At 34.9% G+C, this 15,776-nt stretch overlaps 1 protein-coding gene across 2 annotated transcripts in view; it reads right to left on the bottom strand.

The window, feature by feature from the left end:
* SH3PX1 (sorting nexin 33-like protein SH3PX1) overlaps nucleotides 1-15,776 on the bottom strand; it is a 161,482-nt gene that overhangs the window by 42,025 nt on the left and 103,681 nt on the right. The window lies entirely within an intron of this gene.

The following is a 15,776-nucleotide window of genomic DNA, read 5'->3' as shown; positions in this document are numbered from 1 at the left end:
GATGGTGAAGAAAAAATTAGAATGTTGATAAATACAAAATTGACGTCACATATCGAACATTTGCAACAAAAAATTTTAAACACAAACATAGAGCATAAACATAACCTATTATCCGAAAATACAAAACATTGTGAGCTAATAAATACTCAGATTGCAAACTGTCTGTCCGAATCTGAACTTCGCACTTTTCAAAAAGCCGAACAGACAATAATTCAGTCTGACAAACAAAAACAAAAAGAAATCCACATACGAAAATTCGAAAAACTAAAAACCAAACAAAGGGAACGAATGTGTATAAAAATAAATGAGGATTGGTTTGTTAACAAAACGACCATAAGTTTTCCAGAAGAAGTACAATGGTTACTCTCCCTTGGTCCAAAATTTGCATTACCAGCAACAAAAGAGAAATTTCCTATTTTCAAATTCATAGTGGACGGAGAAGAAGTTATTCACTCTAATGAAGAGAAAGAAGAACAAGAAGATGCCAGAATTAAATTCACTAATATGATAGACAATCACATGAACAAAATGAGGAACAGTGGGAGAGACAAGTATATTATCCGCACAGTAGAACAGACACAAGAATTTTTAAAAAGGAATAAAGAATTAATAATACTCAACGCAGATAAGGGCAATGTCACGGTCGCAATGGACCGAACTGAATACAAAAATAGAATGATGCAAATAGTTGGAGATATGATGAATTACCAAAGACTAAATAAGGACACATCATCATTGCAAAAGAAAAATAACGAATTAGTAGAGTAACAACAACAAAGTCAAAATAGCTCACAAGTGCAATAAAACATTAAAATCAATTTCCACAAATACAAAAACAGAACAAACAAACAGAAAAAAACAATGTAATTTATCAAATTCCATGTGGCGGCGATTCTAACGAAACATGTGATAAATTATATGTCGGAACAACTAAGAACAAGTTGAAAACAAGGATATCAACTCATAAGTACGACATTAAGTTAAAACACCAGAATGAAAAACCGAAATACAGCATTAGTAAGCCACTGTGCGAACACATCACACTACCCACAATTTGAGAGAGTAAGAGTATTAGACAGCGAAACTCACCACGGCAAACTGAATGTCCCAACAACATGAACTTTTAAAGTTACGTCGACAATAGTGCGTTGAGTTACAGAGGTCTCATTGCCAAAACAAAAAACATGCATAGATCGCAATAGAAAGAAACCAGCAGTGCAATATTTACATTACATGACGATGGTAGCGATTCTACGCTAGTTTAAGTAAATATTTTTAAGTTTGTTTTTTTACGTATTATTGCGAAGTTGGTATGTTTTATTGTTTTTGTAACATTGTATTTCGCCTTGGTTATATCGAATTTTTTTGTATCCATTTGTTATTGTTGATAATCCTGATGATGCAATTCAAAGTAATTGCGAAGTATCAACGAATATTAAACAAACAACATTTTGACCTCGAGCTTGACTATCTTTTCATTTTTATTGAGGAATAAAGGTCGAATAAACAGAACAAAATATTTGATATCAATAAATAAAATATGTGATATTCTAATGAAAAATAAAAGTAATATGCAACTTGTTTGGATCCCTGGACACGTTGGGCTCTCCGGAAACATTTGGGCATACACGGCCGCAAAATACGCTTGCTCTGCGCCAGTGATAACAGATGATCTAATGGAAAAATTTGACTTAAAAAAAAAACAAATTAAAACAACTTTACAACAACACGTTGCAGAACAAAGTATAAGCTTTCAGCACAGGCACTATAACCTTGTAAACCCAGACTGTCAAAGCCCATCCTATCCCTCCAATATGGAAAAAAGAAAAATTCGGGTTTTTTTCGCGCCTTCGAATGGGACACACCATCACAACACACCTCCACCTGATTAATAATAACCTTAACAACAAATGCCAAAGATGCGTCGGAGACATCATATCTACGGTTGAACACATTTTTACTGAATGCAATTCTTTACGCCATCACCAAAACAAATTTCTTCAAAACAAAGGAATACACATCCCAACTGTGGAATATATTGAAGCTGTATTCAACTTCATATCTTCTTGTAAAATTCCTATATAATACCAATATCCAAATGTATATTATTACATAGCTGATAGCCATTGCTGCTAATGCTATTTTCCCATATTATTTACCTTATATTAAATATAAGTTAAATATGAATAAAAGTAGTTATTATAAATGTAAAAAAGTGTGAATATGAGGCAATTTTCTCTCACTATAGAAATCAAGGTGAGTTGAACAAAAAAAAATAATTATGAACATTTTATTTAAAAAAAACGACAAAAACGAATATTTTGCATTTTAATCATAATCAATTGTAATTATTTTTTGTTTTAGGTTGAAAGTAAAAAAAGAAACAATTAAGAATTCTTTTGGCTACTATACGTGTTCAACCGTTTACTAATGAAGCAAGGAAGACTTCAATCGAGTTTTGCGTAATTAGGAGGAGGAGTTGAATGGAAGGGGACCCAATCAGGAACAACCCCATTCTTCAATTTTTGTTCCTCGATAGATCAATATGCATATTACTTAATGTGCATACATATGTGTGTACTTACACATTTTGCGGCAACTCAAGATGATAAGTGACATATCGTAAGTGTATTCGATGCCATAGATGTTATTCAAGCCTGGGTGCAAGTGACATGTCATCTTTTACCACCTTTGCCCATTTTTTTTTACAAGACCGTGACCCCCAAAAGATCCAAATCATTTTGCATCTTCAATAACCCTGTGGAATCGTATCTTAACCTACACCGTGGCATGTCATCTATACCAAACCTTTGGTATATCATATGCCAGGAATAAGAAGCATCCAAAAAAAGGAAGGATTAAATTCACAAAGTAAAATATGGGATATTTATCAAATTCTTTTATAAATAAATAAAAACAAACAAAAAGAAAGACATTATATTATTCTTATTGAAAATCCATAAACTTGGTTCAAATGTTGAAGAAAGGATCCGATATTTCACTTAGCATTCATAGAATTGGTCTTAATGCTGGAGAGAAGATCGAATGTTGTATATATTTGCAATTCTTGAAATTCCTTCAAATGCTGAAGATGGGACCTTTCAACTTCATTTGAACCAATGAAAAAGATCCAGTGAAATATTGGTATCGCATGGAACAACTTCCCCAAAAATTTGCTTGGATTTCTTTGTATTCCTTAGCGTTTGTCGTTTCGACCATCATCCAAAATGCAATATTAAAAATTTTCATTTCTTTTTGCCATTTAATGACGTTTAAGCGATATTTGTTCCCTTTTTTGCAATTTGCAGAAATTCTTCGGGTGTAAATAAAAAATTTTCACATATCAAGCTCGAGGTCATAGTTTAAGTATTCATTTTTATACCCTCCACCATAGGATGGGGGTATATTAAGTTTGTCACTACGTTTGTAACTACTCGAAATAATCATTGTAGACCCCACAAAGTATATATATTCTTGATCAGCGTGCAATTCTACATCGATATAGCCATGTCCGTCCGTCTGTCCGTCTGTGGAAATCACTCTAGCGTCCGAACGGATTGACGTAGGTTGATGAAATTTTGGGAAAATATGTTATATTTACGTAGAACTTTTGGTATTGAAAGCGGGCTATGTAGGTCCACGCTTTCGTATAGCCCCCATACAAAATGACGCGTGACGCGTCGTCGTTTTAAGGAATTTTTAAGATATTTGGCCCATTTTACCACCGAATTGGTTGTAATTTGGTACTTTGTGTCTCCAGAGGCCAAAAAATATTCCTACCAAAGTTGGGTTATATAGGTCCACGTTTTGGTATAGCCCCCATATAAGGCCCCATATAAAGTACGCGTCATTTTAATATATTTTGAATGTATTAGACCCATATGACCACCGAATTGGTTGTAATTTGGTACTTTGTGTCTCCAGAGGCCAGAAAATATTCCTACCAAAGTTGGGTTATATAGGTCCACGTTTTGGTATAGCCCCCATATAAGGCCCCATATAAAGTACGCGTCATTTGAATATATTTTGAATGTATTAGACCCATATGACCACCGAATTGGTTGTAATTTGGTACTTTGTGTCTCCAGAGGCCAGAAAATATTCCTACCAAAGTTGGGTTATATAGGTCCACGTTTTGGTATAGCCCCCATAATACAATATCTCCCGATTTTCGATATTTTGAACGTTTTAGCCTCATTATCACACCGAGATGGCTGAAATTTGGTATTTAGTCTTCTTTAGGCGTATAAAACTTTCCCCCAGAAATTTGTAGTTATAGGTCCACGCCATCATATAGCCCCCATAGAACGGTACCTTCCGAATTTCGGTATTTTGAAGTTTGTGGCCACATTAATTCACCGAAATGGCTGAAATTTGTGGTGGAGGGTATAAAAAGTTCGGCCCGACCGAACTTAACGCTTTTCTTACTTGTTATTTTTACATCAATATTTCGCAATTTCAGTGAATTGCATCTTCAGGATGATCTACAATGCATTAAAAATACAAAAAATAATCACAATTAAAGAAGTTTCATAATTACACTTGTAAAAAGGGAATAATAAAAATCACAAAATCACGTAAAATGTTGTATATTTTGATATTTTCCGTTGGTTGCCGAATTCAAATGAAACACGCACTTCTTTACTCGTTGACAGCTTTATTTAGAGTGATCATGAACGACAATATTAACAGCTTACTTGCTAATGTTGAGAACTTATTCTAGGGCTATTTACATTGTGTGTGCACATTTCGTGTGTGCGTTCATATTGTTGTTGCATATCTTGTGTTGTGTGTTGCGAAGGGGGACATACGAATTCAATAACTCCAATATAAAAAAAACAAACATTAATATTTACTTAAAACTAGAAATCAAACCAAAGAAAAATTGAATCGATTCGACAACAGCAGAAACAGATTCATGTTCGTAAATATGAAAAACTAAAGAAGAAACAAAGAGAAGAATTTGATATAAAACATAATGATAATTGGTTTGTCAACAAAACTGACATAAACTTTCCAGAAGAAATAAAGTGGCTACTCTCATTAGGTCCCAAGTTTGCACTTCCCACTACAAGAGAAACATTTCCACTTTTTAAATTTATTGTTGATGGTGAGGAGATCATAAACTCGAATGAAGAGAGAGAGAAGACCAAGAAGATGCAAGAACAAAGTTTACCACAATGATAGACAACCACATAAACAAATTTAAAATTAACATGAGGGATGCATTTATTCTACGCACAGTGGAACAAACACAACAATTCTTAAAAAAGAATAAAAACGTTTTAATTGTGACTGCAGATAAAGGCAACGTAACCGTAGCGATGGATAAAAATGAGTATAAGGATAGAATGATGGATGTAGTCGGAGATATAATGACATATCAGAGGATAAATAAAGATCCTACGCCAACTTTGCAGAAAAAGAACAATGAGATTGTTGAAGAACTATTCAAACACGGGTACATAACAGCAATAGAGAAGAAAAGATTGAAGACAGACGTGGCCAATGCACCGAGAATATACGGATTACCCAAAATTCACAAAGAAGGATATCCATTGAGACCCATTTGTTCCACCGTAAACTCACCGTCGAGGGAAATGTGCAAATATTTAGTTAACATATTAAAAAACTTGACGAGGGATTCGAAGTATAATATTAAGGACTCTGTACAATTTAGGAATAAGGTAAAACACTTGACAATTAAGAATTACGAAATGCTTGTATCATTCGATGTCGTGTCACTTTTTCCAAGCATTCCAGTGGACCTTGCAATAGATATTATAGACAGTAGATGGGAGGAACTGAAGGAATATACAAATATGCCAAAGAACATATTTCTACGTATTCTAAGCTTCTGTATTAAAGAAAACAGATATTTTAAATTCGAAAACAAAATCTACAAACAAAAACGTGGCCTACCTATGGGATCTCCAGCTTATCCCGTTATAGCAGACATAGTCATGGAGAAACTGCTTGATACCTGCATGGATACTTTGACAACGAAACCGGCTTTTTTGACTAAATATGTTGACGATTTATTTGCTATTATAAGAGAAAGTGCAATAGAAGAGACCTTAACAACTCTTAACAGTTTCCCCAAGAACATCAAGTTTACAATTGAAAAAGAGCATAGCATGAGACTACCGTACCTGGATACAATAGTCATTAAAAAAGACGGACATTTATTGATGGATTGGTACCAAAAGACCGCTGCTTCTGGAAGAATAATTAACTTCTATTCCAAACATCCAAAAAGAATAATAATAAATACAGCTAAAAACCTAATTCACAGGGTTTTAACTTTGAGTGATGAAGAATTCCACACAGAGAACAAGATAAAAATTAAAAATATACGGTTTAACAATAATTTTCCACCTAAATTAATGAGTACCTTTATTAAAGATAGCACCAACAAACCTGTAGTTAAAGAAGAGAACAAATATCAGATCGAAAAAATATACATATCCCTAATATATGTCCCGAATATATCGGAGAGGGTGGAAAAATCTAATATATATAACAATGAACGTTCCAACAACAAACAGAATGAATTTCAAAACGGACGTCGACAATAGCGCTTTAAGCTATAGGAGTTTAATTACCAAAACAAACAACATAAAGAAATCGCAATATCGAAAGAAACATCAGTGCAATATTTACAATTGAAGACGATGGTAGTGATGCTACTCTAGTTTTAAGTAAATATTAATGTTTGTTTTTTTACGTGATTTTGTGATTTTTATTATTCTCTTTTTACAAGTGTAATTATGAAACTACTTTAATTGTGATTATTTTTTGTATTTTTAATGCATTGTAGAACATCCTGAAGATGCAATTCACTGAAATTGCGAAATATTGATGTAAAAATAAAAATGAATATTTAAACTATGACCTCGAGCTTGATTAATTATATCAACAAAAAACACAAAAATCAAAAAGGTCGAACAAACAACAAAATTAATGATTACATTACGGAAAGCACGCCGGAAAAATTAAAAATCAAAATGGTCTACAACGAGCTGAAACAAAAAAACAAATTCATCAAACGCAGCATTAACAAATACAAAAATTTAGAGGAAAAGAATGTTAAAATAAGATCTACAATAACATTTTTGATCAGATGTAGAAATTCAGGAATAATACCCGATTTTATTACAAATTGTACGAAAAATGAACTCAAATTAATTGATGGTGAAGAAAAAACAAGAATGCTAGTCTACAACAAACTTGGCACACATTGAAAATTTCCATAAAAAATATTGAACACCAGAATTGAACACAAACACAATATACTGAAAGAAAACAACAAAAGATGTAAACTAACCAAAAACAACCTAGACATAACTTTAACAGAAAATGAACTTTGCTCTCTGATGAAATCAAACCAAAGAAAAATTTAATCGATTCGACAACAGCAGAAACAGATTCATGTTCGTAAATATGAAAAACTAAAGAAGAAACAAAGAGAAGAATTTGATATAAAACATAATGATAATTGGTTTGTCAACAAAACTGACATAAACTTTCCAGGATACATAAAGTGGCTACTCTCATTAGGTCCCAAGTTTGCACTTCCCACTACAAGAGAAACATTTCCACTTTTTAAATTTATTGTTGATGGTGAGGAGATCATAAACTCGAATGAAGAGAGAGAAGACCAAGAAGATGCAAGAACAAAGTTTACCACAATGATAGACAACCACATAAACAAATATAAAATTAACATGAGGGATGCATTTATTCTACGCACAGTGGAACAAACACAACAATTCTTAAAAAAGAATAAAAACGTTTTAATTGTGACTGCAGATAAAGGCAACGTAACCGTAGCGATGGATAAAAATGAGTATAAGGAAAGAATGATGGATGTAGTCGGAGATATAATGACATATCAGAGGATAAATAAAGATCCTACGCCAACTTTGCAGAAAAAGAACAATGAGATTGTTGAAGAACTATTCAAACACGGGTACGTAACAGCAATAGAGAAGAAAAGATTGAAGACAGACGTGGCCAATGCACCGAGAATATACGGATTACCCAAAGTTCACAAAGAAGGATATCCATTGAGACCCATTTGTTCCACCGTAAACTCACCGTCGAGGGAAATGTGCAAATATTTAGTTAACATATTAAAAAACTTGACGAAGGATTCGAAGTATAATATTAAGGACTCTGTACAATTTAGGAATAAGGTAAAACACTTGACAATTAAGAATTACGAAATGCTTGTATCATTCGATGTCGTGTCACTTTTTCCAAGCATTCCAGTGGACCTTGCAATAGATATTATAGACAGTAGATGGGAGGAACTGAAGGAATATACAAATATGCCAAAGAACATATTTCTACGTATTCTAAGCTTCTGTATTAAAGAAAACAGATATTTTAAATTCGAAAACAAAATCTACAAACAAAAACGTGGCCTACCTATGGGATCTCCAGCTTATCCCGTTATAGCAGACATAGTCATGGAGAAACTGCTTGATACCTGCATGGATACTTTGACAACGAAACCGGCTTTTTTGACTAAATATGTTGACGATTTATTTGCTATTATAAGAGAAAGTGCAATAGAAGAGACCTTAACAACTCTTAACAGTTTCCACAAGAACATCAAGTTTACAATTGAAAAAGAGCATAGCATGAGACTACCGTACCTGGATACAATAGTCATTAAAAAAGGCGGACATTTATTGATGGATTGGTACCAAAAGACCACTGCTTCTGGAAGAATAATTAACTTCTATTCCAAACATCCAAAAAGAATAATAATAAATACAGCTAAAAACCTAATTCACAGGGTTTTAACTTTGAGTGATGAAGAATTCCACACAGAGAACAAGATAAAAATTAAAAATATACGGTTTAACAATAATTTTCCACCTAAATTAATGAATACCCTTATTAAAGATAGCACCAACAAACCTATAGTTAACGAAGAGAACAAATATCAGATCGAAAAAATATACAAATCCCTAATATATGTCCCGAATATATCGGAGAGGGTGGAAAAATCTAATATATATATATATATATATATAACAATGAAAAATTCATTATAGCATATAAATGCAATAATAGATTGAACACACTGTTTGCAAACACCAAAACAAAAATGGAAAAAACTGAAAAATCTAATGTCGTGTACCAGATACCATGCGGAGGAAATAATCAAGAACAATGCCATGAAGTTTACGTTGGAACCACCAAAAATAAATTAAAAACCAGATTATCTGCTCACAAGTCAGAACTTAATTGAGACAAAATAGTCAAAAACCTAAGACAGCACTTGTGAGCCACTGTGCAAACACAACTCACTATCCTAATTTCGAGAGAGTGAGAGTATTAGAATGTGAATCCCATTACAACAAACGCTATACCACGGAGATGCTGCACATACTAAACGTTCCAACAACAAACAGAATGAATTTCAAAACGGACGTCGACAATAGCGCTTTAAGCTATAGGAGTTTAATTACCAAAACAAAGAACATAGAGAAATCGCAATATCGAAAGAAACATCAGTGCAATATTTACAATTGAAGACGATGGTAGTGATGCTACTCTAGTTTTAAGTAAATATTAATGTTTGTTTTTTTACGTGATTTTGTGATTTTTATTATTCTCTTTTTACAAGTGTAATTATGAAACTTCTTTAATTGTGATTATTTTTTGTATTTTTAATGCATTGTAGATCATCCTGAAGATGCAATTCACTGAAATTGCGAAATATTGATGTAAAAATAAAAATGAATTTTTAAACTATGACCTCGAGCTTGATTAATTATATCAACAAAAAACAAAAAAACAAAAAGGTCGAACAAACAACAAAATTAATGATTTTCACATATCTGTCAAAACAAAAAAAAAAAAAAAATAAAATAAAAAAATAAACAGCTGTTACAGATTTTGCCACATACCAAACATTTATTAATTTTTTATCAATTACCAAGTATTTTTAAAGTGGGTTGTTGATAACAAATATTTGTCGTTTTAGAAATATTAATTTAATTTAAAATAAAGCAGTGTTTTATCAAAAATTAGGAATTTAATTATTGCAAAATTATTTGTAAATAATGTATGGCAACACAAATTATATTTTCAAGTGTTCACAAAACGCGTCATTATTTTCAATTTTCCAACTTGTGAATCTTTTTCACTTTTTTCGATCCTCCCTTGTCATTTGTGATAGGTCGAGAAGTGAGCTGTAACTCACTCGTGAGAAGCTGCCTATTTTTAAAGACTGCAAGCAATAAATTTTGGCTAATGAATACATACATTTGTATAATTGTTTTTAATTCTAGTTTTATTACTATTTCTCAAACGATTTTATCCTAATTTTTATTGTTATTTTGTGTTAAAAAATGCTGAGATTTTTTACTAATTTTATTATTCTTCTACAAACCGGTAACAAACACCAATTTTTTACATTTTAGCTTTGTTCCTTTACGTTAAAGTTTCTTCAAGTTTTACTATTTTTACCATTTTTAACTCGGAAAGCGTTCCTTAACCCCAAAAAGTAGTAAAACTGGAAGCAATTTTTAAGAGAGTGAGAGAGGAGATTGAGCCAAAATGGCTTTCTCTTTTACTACTTTCTGTTCGACAAATTTCGTTGTGTAAAAAGTGGAAAATCTGTCAAACTGCTGCTTTGACATTTACTTGACAATTAAGGAAAAAAGAAAAACTACGCGCTTTGTCAAAGCAAAATAAAAAGAAATAAAATAATAAAAATTTAAACCAGTGGAATAAAAATAAATAAAAAAAGTGTTGCAGATCTACGATTTTTCCATTTCTTTACTTTTGTGCAAAACTTGTTACGTGAGAGCATTTTTCACAATTTTCCTAGAGAAAAGAGAACTTTTCTCTTTTGCTACTTTTACTATTAACAATTAAAGGAACATGGCTTTTATACAAAAAGGCACTAAAAAGTCTTTCATTTTGTTGGTGTACGATAGGCAATTTAGCTACGAGTAATTTCTCGCAAATTTATGCTCAATAACTCGATAACGAATGTTGTCCTCCCAACTTTGAGTACTCGGTTCGAAACAACTCGATATCGAATCACATAATTAGGCCCCTTAATTTTACTTTGTCGCAACCAAGCTCCGCTCCGGCTTTTAAACATGTCAAATGTCGAGCTTTTGATTGTAAGTTGTCGCCACAAAATTTCGCTCCGGCTTTTACAAAGGTCAAAAGTCGAGTGTTTACTTCTTCTTTGTCACACCCAGGCACATCTCCGGCTTTTACAAATGTCAAAAGTCGAGAAACTGCCGACAAAAACAAGCTAAATCCGGTTCCTATCCCTTCAATAGATAATAATGTGATCCTTGGAACCGCAAAAGTAAACATAGTCCATAACGTAAATCGCATACTGCTCGGGCAACCATAGACCCGTCGACTGATTTTTCTATAGTTTCCATGAAACTTAAGAAAACTATTGAGTTGGCTACTCGCCCTGCTAGATCTTGTTCCAGTAAACCAAAGTCTGGTACACCAAGAGAAGTTTGTTCTCTGAAATTGTCGCCCCTCAAAAATTCTTCTAGAATTGTTGAAACTTTTGCAGTAGTTTATAATACCCCGGTTACACTTAACCGGATTAACCCAGTGGGATTGGATTTAAAATGTCAATTTCATAGCGCAAACGTCAAATTAAAACCTCTCGAAGTTGGTTAAAAAAAACTCTTCGGCAAAAAACTCTAGTGTAACCGTACTATAACAAAAAGAAATTGTTTTTGCCTCCACCTATTTCAAAATTTAAAGCTCAGATCCCTAATTTAGAATTAGCGGATTCCTCTGATGACAACCCAATAGACTTGTTACTTGGTGCAGATCTATACGCCCAAATACTTGAAGCTGAACCGCCAAAAATTGTATTAGATTCTTTGCTGGTCCAAAAATCTATTTTCGGGTACCTCCTTACCGGTTTAGTGCGTACCGCCCCTAGCACAAAACTTCGCAACCAATGGTGATATTGAAAATCGACCTCAATAGTCAATTCTTGAAATAAATCGCTTGTACTATTATTATATCTTGAAAACTAAAATTGAATTGTTCAATGAATCGAGCGAATATCGGAGTCGATCATTTCTTAATTACTGGTTTATAGAAATCGCTAATTTGAACTATAGCTCACTTGGGAATCTGAATTTACGTCCATGAATCTTATTACTGACATATTTGTATAATATTACTCATCTTTATCGTAATTATTCCTAGCTTTAATTTGTTGATCCACGTTTACGTGTATCAAGGTGGGCGGCAATGCATAAGTTATATACTTTGTCCCACAACTTCCCCTGCTCGATCAATCACGGATGCTGATTGGGCATCGGTTGTTGTCGTTTGCTCACTTTGTTACACTCTTATTCTCTCTGGAATAATTGCAATTGTATTAGTATATGACATGGGATCCTCTGCGATCACTCAGAACCTCTGCGTTCACTTGTCATTAGTCATTTGTCGAGAAATAACGTCTACGCGTTATTACTAATAGGCCTCTATCGCCACTACCCCCGATTACAAAAGGTAATCTATTTTGTTGTATGAAAAGAGTCACAAATAAACTTTCAGCATATTATTATATTTAAATTGATAATGCTTGTGTTTTATTTCATTGGTTCTTTTCTCCCTCCACTGTTCATCATGCGTTAACTGAGATATTGAAGAAACCAATGGATTCCCCCTCCCCCACATAAACACTACCTATATCTCAAAAATGGCGTATGGAACACTTAAGCACGACACGACGATATGACTTCGTAGCTTAGGTTTAAGGATGCGCAGCACTCTATTAGAATAGTTGACTGCTTCACTTGGAGACCGTTAGTTTATTGTGATCATCCTGTGTAGGCTATTTAAAGATGATGGAGGTGTGTTGTTGAGATTATTAAAGATGAAAGAGATAATAGAGTGTTGATGCAGCTTGATGAGATGAGGATGATAGGATATAGATGATGGTGAGTGTAGGAGAGGTAGAGATTGACGCCAAGGAATTATCTGGAAGAGTGAAAAGAGTCTGATTATTAAGGGTTGTTAAGGACCTTTGCCAAGTCATGCTAGATGTCTGGCAAAGTTGAGTAGAACGAGGGATCTATGTTAGACAGGAAGGTCAGAGTGTCTATCTCATATCTGCCTAGGGTACGGTATCTCCTTGTTTGCAACATGGGGCACCTACAAAGCAGATGTTCGACAGTCTCTATCTCCTCCGCATCTTCACATAGTCTTCAGTAGTCAATGCCACTGTCGTGCCATTTTGAAGTTAGGGACCTCACTCTGCAGTGACCTGTTATAAGTCCCACCGCGATTTTCATCCCTAACTTATCAGGTGAGAGGAGGGAAGCCGTTCTTCGACAGGCCAGATTGCCTTGGATACCCTACAACCAGGTTCCAATAGCCATATTTGATGTGCTTTCTCATTGAAGATCTCCCGAAGTTTGCCGATGTAGTCGCACGTCGGTGGCCAGACGGTTTCATCAACTGATAAGTCGATAGACCTAGAGCCACCTTGAGCCAGTTCATCTGCAACCTCGTTTCCCATGATGTTGCTGTGACCCGGGACAGAGCTCTCCTACAATCAAGAATAGCTCTTGAATTTTTGGTCCATGACTTGAGAGCCGCTTGACTATCGACATATATAGTCACCGGTCCTGTAAGACTGCCTTCAAGCCCTTTCACCAATTCAGCTGATTTCGTGATAGCAAGAATCTCCGCCTGAAAAACACTACAATTATCGTCAAGCTTATATGAGTTTTTAATTAGTGGATTCTCGCTGTAGACGTCAGCGCCAGTACCTTCTTCCATCTTGGACCCGTCTGTGTAAATTGCCAGACCGTCCAGAGGAGATATGCACTCAGCCCATGCGTCTCTGCTTGGGAAGAGAACATTAAAGGAGTCAAACTTGAATGAGGTAGGCATATAATCGCATACGCAACCATTGTCACCTAACTCAAGTCGACTATCAATTAGTTTAAGAACATTTGAGTGTCCAAATTGGGACCACGCCAACACCCTGGCTCCCGGAGTCTAAAAGCAGTTCTCGCCGCCTGAAACTGGATTAGGATATCCAGAGGTTGGAGATCCAGGATGACGTTTAAAGCGGTTTGAGGGGTGCTTTTAATCGATCCGGTAATCAGCAGTGACGCGGTCCTTTGTACACTTGATAATTTAGAAAGTAACGCTTTGTCCACCATAGGTAAGCATGGGCAGGACCACGGTTACATACAGCCAGTGTATGATCTGTGATCTCAATCCCCAGATTTCCCAATGGAGTTCTTACAGGAATAGAGCGCCATGAGTCCTTTCTTCGTTCGCTCCTCTACATTTCTTTTCCATGACAAGCGATGGTCCAGAATAGTGCCGAGGTATTAAGCTTCCGTAGAAAGTTCCAGGACCACCCCGTCCATGACTGGAGGCTCGAAATTGGAAATTTTGCGTGTCTTAGTACAAGCTCTGTTTTTTCCGGGTTTGCTCCCAGACCGTTGTTCTGGGCCCAGTTTGTAAGTTGTACTAAGGCTCTTTGCATGAGCTCAGACAGGGTTGGCAGGAATTTGCCACTTATCAGCACAACCACAGCATAAGCAACCACCTTGATCTTCAACCGGTCGAAGCACACAAGTATTACATTTATTACCAGAAGCCATAGCAGGGGTGAGAGAACTCCTACCTGCGAAGTGCCTCTGTTAACAGATTTCCTCACGGAACTCTGTTCTAATTTCAAGATCCAGTAACCTTTCTAATGTTTTTAAAAGATAGGAAGAAAGAATAATTGGTCTGTAGTCTTTCGGCAGAGTATGACTTGGCTTCCCCGCTTTGAGGATGTAGGTCACCTTAACCTCCTTTCACAGACCAGGAATGTAGTATAACTATAAACAAGCCTTAAAAATTTCTACCAGGATTGATAGCGCCGGCTCAGCCACATTCTGTAGCATTGCCGGTGTTATACCATCCAGTCCCGGTGATTTATAAGGCTGGAAACTGTTGATCGCCCACCGAATTCTTGTGCGATTAGTTATTCTGTCAATCAGCTGTTCATCTTCGACAGTTCGGACTCGACTGTGACTTCCTGTTGGCAAGGCTCCGTCGAAGTCAACACAACCGGGAAAATGAACTCCTGACAGCAGATCCAAAGCCTCTAGACCGAAGTTAGTCCAGGAGCCATCGCTCCGTTTGACACTACCTATGGATTTTAGGTCCTTAGATAGTATCTTATGGAACCTGGTGTAGAGCGAAATAATACAGTGGTTGATTAACAGTGAATGATTGATTTTATTTCGAAATTATTATGTCTATTTATACTAAATCATAATTTACATTTATAAGAATATAATATCTAAATACTAAATTAATTGTATTTGTGTGAGTGTACGCGTGCGGGATCATATTGCAACAATGTCAAAATCAGAACGACAATTGTCGTTGGACGTGTGAACGAAATATGTCATACGACACCAAGAGGTATTTGGAGTAACTGACCACCGCCAACATGAATGAATGAAGTCAGTGACTCTTTGTTGGTGAATAATATTAAAGTATTATGAGCCGTTAATATTTTGATATTGAAATGGATGAAGTTAAATGATATAAACATTTATGACACACGTACACTACAACTTCCCTTTTTAGAAGAATGATGATACAATGTGAAATTGGATTATCATTCTTTACCTTAGTTTCTTATATACTAGGTTTTTAGTTGTATTCTATACATCTTCTTATTCTTATATTGTATGATATTTACGTATTTCATATTTTTATTATAATTAACATTTTTA

The sequence above is a fragment of the Musca autumnalis genome, unplaced genomic scaffold (genome assembly GCF_047663935.1).
Source record: "Musca autumnalis isolate F117 unplaced genomic scaffold, ASM4766393v1 scaffold_4, whole genome shotgun sequence".
Classification (NCBI taxonomy): domain Eukaryota; kingdom Metazoa; phylum Arthropoda; class Insecta; order Diptera; family Muscidae; genus Musca; species Musca autumnalis.
Note: the sequence above shows the minus strand (reverse complement) of the source record. Positions and strands in the feature narration are given on the sequence as shown.